Source organism: Myodes glareolus, chromosome 5, assembly GCF_982192425.1.
Source record: "Myodes glareolus chromosome 5, mMyoGla1.1, whole genome shotgun sequence".
Lineage (NCBI taxonomy): Eukaryota > Metazoa > Chordata > Mammalia > Rodentia > Cricetidae > Myodes > Myodes glareolus.
In genome coordinates, this window is record NC_142030.1 from 12726543 (window position 1) to 12737725 (window position 11183).

General features: G+C 46.5%; 1 pseudogene; it reads right to left on the reverse strand.

The window, feature by feature from the left end:
• Nucleotides 1-389: 389 nt before the first annotated feature.
• On the reverse strand, nt 390-1350 carry LOC125403743 (guanine nucleotide-binding protein G(s) subunit alpha pseudogene; annotated as a pseudogene).
• Nucleotides 1351-11183: the final 9833 nt, after the last annotated feature.

Genomic DNA, 11183 nt, shown 5'->3' on the forward strand with positions numbered 1-11183 from the left:
ACTATGAAAAACTAAAAATGCCATTGATATGAGGCATTAACCCCCGCCTTACACCAGAAGGATGCTTATGCCAGACACAAATTTGCACACGTGGGGATATCATGTAAACTGCTGCTGAGAATTGACTCCGGATGGCTCAGCTCTAGGGAACTAAAATTGCTGTTTATTATCTGGGGGCCTCCAGAGAAGTGTCAATTTCTTGGAATCCTAAATAAAGGAAAATGATGTGGCATTAACTAAAGTGTGCCAATCCAGTCATTGCCCACAGGGTGTGGAACTAACGGGTCATTATGTTTCACTCTTAATTGATTACAATTGCGTTTCACTCTTAATTGATTGTGCTTAAGGCTGAATTGACTGTGGGTGCTCCCTTCCTAGAGTTGCTCTTATTAACAGAGACGCACGCACTGTATGAGGTCACCACAGTCGTCGAAGATATATTCTCAGCGTTCACGGCACAGTAAGGGTCAGAGTAATGGCGCCCATCTCCACTAGCGGCCCTGATTCTCAGAAACTCGTGAATGAAGTAGCTAACCCAGGGCACGTGTATGACCTCTCCAGGTTGGGGAGTCACATCCTCAGGCAAAGTGTAGTGGTCGAACTCTGTAAAGCAGTTCTCAATCTTGGATTTCCCAGCGAGGAATTTCTCAGCAAGCAGGTCTTGCTTGTTGAGGAAGACAATCACAGAGATGGTGCACAGCCATCTGCGACCCCTTTTGAAGAGGTTTGGAGAGGCTCTATGGTCTATGTTGTCCTTCCCGGTGCTCACGTTGTAGCTGCTGCTGGCCACCACGAAGATGGTGGCAGTCACATGTAGCATTCATAGTGCTAGACGCCCACTTGGAACAAGTAGAAGTTGACTTTGTCCACCTGAACTTGGTCTCCAAGATTCCAGGGGTCAGGATGCGCAGAGAAGCAGGTCGTGGTCACTTGACACTAGTCAGCCTGCTCAACACACTGACCCTGTCCAGGAAGTACTGGGCTCAGTCCATTGGTGCTCATGGGTCTGCTGGTAACAGGCACACACTCCCTCATCCCCCCCACTCCCCTGCCACACACACAGAGTCTTGATGTGCTGGTAGAATTCATGTGGGAAGTCAAAGTTCTATACAGTCAGCTCAGAATGTCCAGTCAGAACTGGTTCGCAGGGTTGGCCAGCTCCGCAGGGAGCACCAGATTATTCACAGAGGCCACAGTGGTTTCAGCGGCCTCCTTCAGGTTGTTTTTGATGCCCCGCCCTTCAGTGGCCTTCTCTCTACTCTGTTGTGCAGGATCCTCATCTCTCCACAACTGTACTTTACCAGAATCTCCAGCACCCAGCAGTAGGCCGCGCATGGCCGCTAAGCCTGCTTATCCTTCTGCAGCTGCTTCTCCATCTTATCATCGGCCTGGCGTCTCATTGCACCGGTGCTGGGTCTCACTGCCTCTGAAGCAACCCATGAAGGCAGCAGGGCAAGGCCAGGCTGCGGGGTGGCAGGGACAGGGCAAGGTCTCAGGCAAACCCCGAGTGTGAGAACACCAAGAGGGTGAGCTTGGACCAAGGTGAGAGTTCTGCTCGCCACTCTGTTCAGCCCCACCGTGGTGACAACCGCTCTTATATACCTAATTTGCTTGTTTGTTGTTTATTGCTCTTTGTTTCTTTGTTTTTCGAGACATGGTTTCTAGGTGTAGCCCTGGCTGTCCTGGAACTCACTGTATAGACTAGGCTGGCCTTGGAATCAGAGAAATCAGTCTGCCTCTGCCTCCCAAGTGCTGGGATTAAAGGGATATGGCAGCCACCATCTGGCATGCACCTAATTTTTTATGATTTGCTTAATGAATGAAGGAACAAACTTTTGTAAAAATCAGGGCTAAGGGGAGCATCAAAATAAATAATAGTGGTAGTGCATTCTAAGATATGGGTAAAGCGAGGCTCCATGTGTCTTTATCTACATCCTGGCTGGACAGAAAGCTCTTTCTAATCATGAAATGGCAGCCAGCAAAGGAAGAAGACATCAAAGATTTAAAACACGAATCTATAATACTCATAACAGTGATTGGTTCAGTCAAGAGATACTGATGAAGGCTGCTGTGGGGTACTCACCAGAGAAGACTGCTAGGTCATGGGTTCGAGACTGTAGAAAGTCTTTATTAGCAGGCCAGTGATTACTCTGGGTGTTCAGGATCCCAGGCCACGGTAGCCACAAACCTGTCTCAGGGTGAGCTTTTAAGTACAAAAACCATGTCCTGGCTTGACATACTTCAGTTAGCAAGAACAGTTAGCCAGAAGCAGAACTATAGAAGCCAAAAAAGCAGCCTTAGTACATTACAGACTTTCCCAGAGCTCTGTGCTTTGATGGATTTGGTCTTTGTTTTAGTTTTGGCAGGTGGTGCTGTCTGTGTGCTGAGGTTTACGTCCTGAATGGTACTTCCACCATGGAGTCAGTTGTGCCAAGGTTTTGGGGGTCTCTGTTACAAACGCTAAAAGCAGTAGGTAAAAGTTTGCTAAGGAAAAGCCTGTGATGTCCAAGAATGTCCCAACAAATGATTGGTTAATTACAAAGGGGAAATAACTTGGTAATGGAGAAACTGGCAGGCCCTGCCCTGCCTACATGATCAAAATGAAACAAATCAATGTCGCTTGCCTCCTTAGAGTCAAGTCCAAGTCCTACAAGGGGCACACCATTCCTGTGATATTACTGCCAAAAAAGGAAAATCATATCGAAATCTCATGTAGAGAGCAAAGAAACACAAACTGAAGGCATTACACCAACCATTTAAAAATGTCATGGTTGTGAGAGACTTCGAGAAACCGCTGTCGCTTAAAGAAGACTGAAAAGATGGGAGGGGGTATCATATGTTTGATATTTATTGTACAAGTCTATTTTCATTATTATAATGAAATGCCTGAGGCTAACTTTAGGGGAAAGGTCTATTTGGTTTTGCAGTTTTTCTGAAGTGTAAGGTCTCAGTTCATATGGCCTTCTCTTAAAAGCTCCAGCATGTGTGTGTGTGTGTGTGTGTGTGTGTGTGTGTGTGTGTGTCCTCAAGCTTGCACATGCACCTCCTCTCTCTTTGTAAAGCCACTCCCACAAGCATGGGATCAGCCCTAATTACCTCACCAGATCCTAACCACTTCTGTGGTCTCACCTCTAAACCCCACAGGGGATGAATCTCTCCATCTCTGAACACCTTGCAGTAGGAATTACACCGCAGTGGGTTCAGACTGTCGGTCGTTCAGACCACATGCAAGCCATGGTGTTTGTCAAGAGAAAAGTCCTCCAGGAAAACCAAGAAAGACTGGACTAGCCTCCATCACAGCCTAGGGTGGGCCTTCGACAAACGGCCTGGCAGCACCCATGAGCTGCAGATAATGGGTCACTGTCCTCCCCTTTGGGTCCCTAGATAGGAAGGCACACAGGGTCCAGGGGTCCCCGAAAGAGAGAGGAGTAGCCCCGAGGCACAGCAGAGTCGCCCATTGACGCCAGTGGAAAACGATCTTGGCTCCTCTGGTTCCTGACACGCTAAGCGACCGGATCTGCCTATCCGGAAACACATTCTCACCCACCGGGCTGTGAGTCTAGGATTTCCTGCAGGAAGCGTGAGGACAAAGGAAAAGAAAGCCAGAACTCCAGCAGTCAGCTGCGGGCAACTGGCATGTTCTCATGAAGGAAAGAAAACATTCTCAAAGATTAAACCTCCAGGGTCAAAACTACAGATGGCTGGGAGGAAGGGGCTGAAAGGGGCAGAGATGCTAGAAAGGACTTTGACCTCACAAGGAGATCTGCGATCCCAGCAAGAGGGGTCGTGGTTGACACAAAAACAGACGTAGCTAAAAGATACAGCCCCTCTAGCATAACTAGAAGTGACAGGAAGTTACCTGTATGATGACAATACAAAACAGAACACCTGGCCAGGTCACCACAGAGGAGGGTCACGTTCCTCTTGCCTTCAAGGCCCTGGAAGCTGCCTCCTGAAGATCATAGCCAGAAATTAAATGGGAATCCTTTGATAAAGGATCTTCATTATTGTCTTTATTCCACCCACTGGCCATCGCCAGCCCAGGGGTTCTGAGAAGTTACGGGCATCTAGCTATGTCGTGACGAACTGGCATGGTCCACGCTCCTGTAAACTGGATCCGAACATTGTGTTTGAAAGTGGCCCCAAATGTTTTTCTACCACTCTTGCTGTTTTCTGAGCCAAGTGAGTTAGTCCCAGCACATTCCAGAGCAAATGGTAGCAGGTGAAAGCAATTTCACTCACAGAGCCGCTCAGCTTGTTCCAGAACAAGCAAGCCCTGCGTTCCACAAGGAGAGGACAGCCAGGCTGCCCCAGCCTCTGACCACCTCACCGAGGCCCTTGGAAGTTCTGGCCCACTCAGAGAAGATCCACCTGAGAAACACAACAGAGGCCCGGAGCCCAGAACCCCAGCCATAAACATAAGTGATAAAAGAGGGGGTGGAGGGATTGTAGGGGGCAGAGGTGACCAATAACATCAAAGAAATGGTGTTTTCCAGACACAACAGGGCAGGTACACATATGGACTTGTAACAGGGCCCCATCCCTTAGTAGGACCCTAGACCTTAGCATAACTGACTCCATGGTGGAAGTATCATTCAGGCTTTGGAACTCAGCACATAGACAGCACCACCTGCCAAAATGAAAACAAAGACCTAATCCATCAAAGTCCGTAGTTCTGGGAAAGTCTCTAAATGTACTCACCTTGCTTTTGGCTTCTGTAGTTCTGCTTCTGGCTAACTTGTTGTTGACTAAGTATGTCAACCCAGCATAAAGTTTTTGTGCGTAGAAGCTCATCCTGAGAAAGGCTCAGTGCCACACCGGGATCCCAGACACCCCGCATAGTCACCGGCTGGCTAATAAAGATTTCTATTGGTTTAAACCCATGTCTGAGCAGTCTTCTCTGGAGACAATGCCCCAAAGAACTCACAGCAATTATGACAACGTACACCAGACCTGTGCAAATCCAACCAGAGAAAATGCCAATATAGAGGGTAGAAGATGGGAAGATGGACACAAAACCCCACCGCACACTGGGAGTGACTGCTATGTGATAGCTGCTGGGAGAGGAGGGACAGTCTTCCTTAACGATATGACCCCGGGGGGGGAGGGGGGTTGGCGACGCACCAGGACAGGCTCCACCCCCAAGGCTGGCTAGCTGGGCAACATAGACCGGACTCAGTGAGGAAAGAAAAAAAATCCCAGTGTGGGGAGGAGCTGGGGGAGGATGGTGAATTATGTGAAATTCTCAAAGAATTAATACAGTAGCGCTAAAACGTATTTAAAAAAAAAAAAACAAGTGGTAAGAGATTGAGCCTCTAAGCATCTTGTCATGGGTGGGGACGGTTTTGCGAGGCCCCACCCTGAGGATCTACAGGCAATCAGTGGTTGTTCCGGGAGAGAGAGAAATGTTTTCTCCAATGGTGTAGCCACTGCTGAGATGCCCGTGCACCAATAAGTAACCTTTCACCCTTGCTTCTGTTAGGAACACTAATTATATTCATTTGTTTCCCCCAAAAGATGGGGGAACGTTTTTGAAAGAAGGGGAACTAATAGGGAAGAGGGGAATCAGCAGAGTGGGAGGAGACCAGAGAAGGTAATCAGGGGTTAATATGATTAAACACATTATATGCATGCATGACAGTGTCAAAACAAAACCATGGTGCACAATTAACATATGCAGATTAAAGTCTTTAAAGCAGAAAATAGTAAAATGTAGAGGAGGCCAGTGAGGGGTAATGGCCCCGGCCCTGCCAGGCATAATACTGGACAGACTGGTTCAGCTTTAGCCACTGGAAGCAGTGGACCCCAGAGGTACAGCTGGACTGAGTGTCACTTCAACATCCCACAAGGGAATCTACCTTCCACTGCCTTCACTGGGGAGCTTGCTCACAGCCATGCCCTGAGCGTCGTGCCTGAGAACCTGCCCCCAGAGCACAGGGAAGGCTAGTGTTCAACCTCGGGGCTCTGTAAAATGTGGTACCCATCCTGCTGTTTTCTGGCTGTAACAATGGAGTGGCTCCAGAGGTGAAGGGTCCTGATCCACCTCACTAGAGTGAATTTAGAGTTCCTCCTGGACACGGGAGAAGTCATGGAGTTGCCCTTCTAGGGGATTGGAAGCCACGTTTGAGATCCCTTCCTCTGCCATGTCACTTCCCACTCAGGCCTCCAGCTTTCCTCATAAGGACCTTTGTAATGATCCTGGGTCCACCTGGACAATCCAGAGTCCCTCCCCATCCCAAGGTTTGTAACACCACATCTTCAAAGTCCCTTTTACCCTGCAAAGAAACACAAAGAGTGCGGGTTCTGAAGATGGGGTGTGGGAATCTTCAGGAAGCTGTTACTCAGCCTACCACAGTCACTGAGTCAATGGGAACAAACAGGAAGGCGGTAAAGGGTTGATGGGGACAGATTCCATCTGGTGTATTATAAAGTTAAGGTGATAGACAGCTGATGAGAGAGAGAGAGAGAGAGAGAGAGAGAGAGAGAGAGAGAGAGAGAGAGAGAGAGAGATGAATGATAGGTAAATCTATTATGATGGATAATTGGTTTGTATGTGAATAATAGACAGATAGATATCACATACATATGTGTGAAGGGACAGTATCTGACTCTGGGGGCTTTTAAATCAGGATCTTGATAAATACATTGTTGTGTTTTGCTGGTTTTAATTGTTTATGCTGAAACAGTTTTTTAGATAGAGGTCTCCATTTATTTTGCCGAATTAAATGTTTTTTCATCAAAACAGCATTACTGCATTTTGCCACAGGGTGGCGCCAATGAAACATCAAAGAGACCTGCACAGTCGCCATTTTGCCACCACTTTCTGAGTGGTTGTGACCTTATCCACCAATGTTCCCTGTGTGATTGGGGTATACAGGCTATGTGTATTCATTCAGGAAATCTCAGAGAGCTTTACAGTTTTCTATACCCAAAGAACTCATCCAGCTCCAAACAAGAGTAAAGAGCGTTGTTCTCTCCTGAGAGTTGCCAGCACAATGGAGGAGCTGCAAGTCCTGAGTGCCATTGTGAGCGAGCATAAGCTGGGAGAAGCAGCAAAGCATCACTGTCATCAAAGAAACCAAGTCCTTCCCAGCTCTGTGAAGGAGGGAGTCGTCTGGGCTGGGGTTGTGGGAGGTCGCTCCTGACCAGGCTTTGCTCCCAGGGATGCGGCTTCAAGGTCCCTGGCACACCTGTGACAATGTCTGTTGTGATCTCTCCTGTCACACCTGTCATTCATTGCACAATCCTTCCCTTCAGCACTGTGACAGGACCCCCACACTGCTGCCCTTCTATGACCTTACACCATTTAGCCTCTGTGTACCTCCTAGTCTCACTTCTGGCCTCCTCCAGCCCCTGAACACACATACACACACACACACAGGCACACATACATACAGGTACACACACAGGCGTGCGTGCACAGACACACACACACAGGCACACACAGGCATACACACCTACATTTTGTAAGGAGGGCTGCTTGTTTGTTTCCCGGCTGCCCAGACTCCTGAAATCATCACACAGAAACCATATTATTTAAATCACTGCTTGGTCCATTAGCTCTAGCTTCTTATTTTCTAACTCTTACATCTTAATTTAACCCATTTCCATTAATCTGTGCATCACCACAAGGTCACCGCAGCAAAGTTTCAGCGGTCTGTCTCTGGTGGCGGCTTCATGGCTTCTCTCTGACTTTGTCTACTCCCTCCCAGCATTCCATTTAGCTTTTCCCACCTAAGTTCTGCCCTGCTATAGGTTCAAAGCAATTTCTTTATTCATTAATGGTAATCACAGCATACAGAGGGGAAGCCCACATCACAGACATATACACATGTGCATGTATGCTGAAGTATGTGTATGACCTCTTTCCCCCAACACATACACAAACAAATAAATAAATAAACAAATAGATGAAAAAATAAAGATGCCCTCCATCTCCACTCTATTCAGCATTACTATTATGTGGTCCCTGGCCCTCCACTACCCTCTGAGTGACATTTGATCACCTGACTTGGCTTCGTCAAAAATGCTGTTAGGTGGCTATGATGACTACTTTTGATTGTCAAGTAGGGAAATAGTGGGCATATCTTTGGGTGTATCTTACAAGAGTGTCTCCCGAGTGGATTAAACAAGGAGGGAGCACCTGCCATAATGTAGGTGATGTCATCTCGTGGGCTAAAGCTTGGGTTGCACAAAAAAAAGGGGAAAGGAGAAAGCCCACTGAGTACCAGTCTTGCCTTTCTCTGCCTCCTGACCTGCCTAGGCCTGGGGCATGCCAGCCACAGTCTGCCATGCCTTCCCACAATTATAGACTATGGTACCCTCTCAAACTGTGAGCAAACAAACCCATCCCCCATGGGTTGCTTTTTTTGCCAAGGACTTAGTCTCAGCGATGACAAGAGTGACTGAGCTACAAATCACTGGGTTAAGCCAATCCTTTCACCCTAGGGCTCCTTGGCTGTACTTCCTATGGTCACTAACTTCCTTGTTCCCAAATCCCATTGCTATGTTCCCTTTAGCTATTGTAATAGTTTGGAATAGTCCTCCTTCTCATATTTTCAACATGCTATTGAATCATTTTTTTTCTCTTCAAAACCCCCATCACTGTGTCACCACTACTACCCTAAGCATCCCACCCACACAGTATTCTCCAGAGGTCTAGAGAGTTGCCAGGGTTTATCTGGCTCCCATGACCTTCTATCTAGTAGGCTCCAAAAATGCCTTCAGGAAAGCGGAGAGAAGCTGAGCCATGTATAAATGGGCAGTCTGGTCCCAAGCAGACTCCCCAAAGATTTAGAGATGAGCTGAGCCACAGAGAGTAAGAAAAGAAGAAGTGTTTTCAGGGCCTTTGTCCCAGGCCATTCTCCTGTAGATCAGCACTCCACCCTAGGGCATAGGGTGTTCTCTTGTAAAGAGGGATGGCACATCATACTCCATCCATGCAGGATGTAAGGCCAACAGCACCCCTGCCCAGCCAATGTAAGTGGTATTGACATTAAAGATGCCAACAATCTTTGCCTCAGGAGAGATCTGTGTCTCTAGCTTCCAGGCAATAAACTGGAGTTAGTTGGTTTACTTCTTTACTCTTAGGGGACAGCCATCCAGCTCCCAAATAAATATACAGAGGCTCATTCTTACTTATAAATGTCCAGCCTTAGCTTGACTTGTTTCTAGCTAGCTTTTCTTTTTTTTTAAATATTTATTTATTTATTTATTATGTATACAATATTATGTATACAATATTCTGTCTGTGTGTATGCCTGCAGGCCAGAAGAGGGCACCAGACCCCATTACAGATGGTTGTGAGCCACCATGTGGTTGCTGGGAATTGAACTCAGGACCTTTGGAAGAGCAGGCGATGCTCTTAACCTCTGAGCCATCTCTTCAGCCCCTCTAGCCAGCTTTTCTTAACTTAAATTCTCTCGTCTATCTTTTGCCTCTGGGCTTTAAACTTTGTACACCTTTCTTTCCTGATGTGGGAGGTCCTTCTGTCTATGTGTGTTGTTTTTATTGATTAAAGAATAGAGAAAACTGGCTTGGCCTATAGCATAGGAGGAAGAAGGCAAAGTTAGGAGAGAAGCTATGAAGCCTCCACCAGAGTCAGATATGCCAAAACTTTGCTGGTAAGCCACTGCCACACGGTGATACACAAATTAATAGAAACGGGTTAAATTCAGATGTAAGAATTAGCCAATAAAAAGCTAGAGCTAATGAACCAAGCAGTGATTTGATTAATATGGCTTCTGTGTGATTACTTCAGGTCTAAGCTAGCCTGGCTGCCAGGAACCAACAAGCAGCTCTTCTCAAACTTTCCTTCTTTCCCCATGGCTGGCTGTGTTTTTGCTTCTCCTTTTGTTTCCTGATCTTGTCTTCCCAGATTTCTCTTCCTATTTTTTCTCTCTGCCTGCCAGCCCTACCTACCCTTTCTCCTGCCTTGCTTTTGGCCATTAGGCTCTTTATTAGACCAATCAGGTGTTTAAGACAGGCAAAGCAATTCAGCTTTACAGAATTTTTTTTAAAAAAAATGTAACATAAAAGAATGCAACACATGTTTTCATCATTAAACAAATATTCCACAGCATAAACGAATGTAACACATCTTAAAATAATATTCCACAACAATAAACCTTTCAAAGCACATACCAAGCATCAGGCACTCTGCCAAGACCACAGAAACCCACAAGAAGGTCATACGCTCCTATCTTATATCATAATACAATAAAGCTCGAAATTAATGGCAAGAGTCGTTGGAGAAATGAAACAGCGACGCAAGAGCAAGCACACACCCTTGAGCAATCAATGAACCATTGACAAAATCAATGGAGAAATTTTTAAATTTTCTACAATCAAATGAAAATGAAAACACAATACATAATAACTTTGGATACAGAAAAAAAGAAGCATATAACTAATTGCCAATGTCTATGTTAAACAATCAGAGAAAAGGAATTCCAGGTAAGATGGCAGACCTGAACCTACCTGCAAGATGGCTTGTCCAAAGAGAGGTGCCAGGATAAGAAACAAAATTGAAAATAGACTCTATTCTAATAAAAGAAACAGAGAAAGGAAGATCTTCAGAACCCCACCAAAAGAGTGATATGGCAGTGGGGAAGCACAGAGAAACAGAAGGTGGGGTGTTGGAAGAAGAAAGCCAAGCTGGATACTGTTTCCAGCTCTATGGCTGGAGCAAGGAGTGAAGTAGAAGGTGCCTGGAGAGAAAGAGTATTCTAGGTTATCATGATCGTCCTACCCACATGGCAATCCTACCCACAAAACCAGTCTACAGCCCTCACAAGCCTCAAATCCCATCGTGGATCTTGTTGAAGCAATGACTTCTCTTGCAGAAGGAGTCAGCCATCAGGGAAGCTGCCTTGGCCCAGAGGACTATGGCTGGGTGCCATCTTGTTTGAAAGGTAACCAAGAATGAGTACCCTTGAGATTTGAGAACAGGGAGCACTCCTGAGTCTGGGGGCCCTACTTCAAACTGTCACAGTTGCAGGGTGAGAAGAGAGATCTGGACAGTCCCCCTAGTGTGGAGAGCAGGAAGGCAGATGGTAGGAAGCTAAAGAGTGTAAGCAGCAGTCAAGTGCATAGGGAAGATGGTTTCTCCCTTGGTGAGAGCAAACATCATTGGCTGGGAATAATTCCAGAGTTTGATAACCCCAAGCCAGGATCAGCAGAGC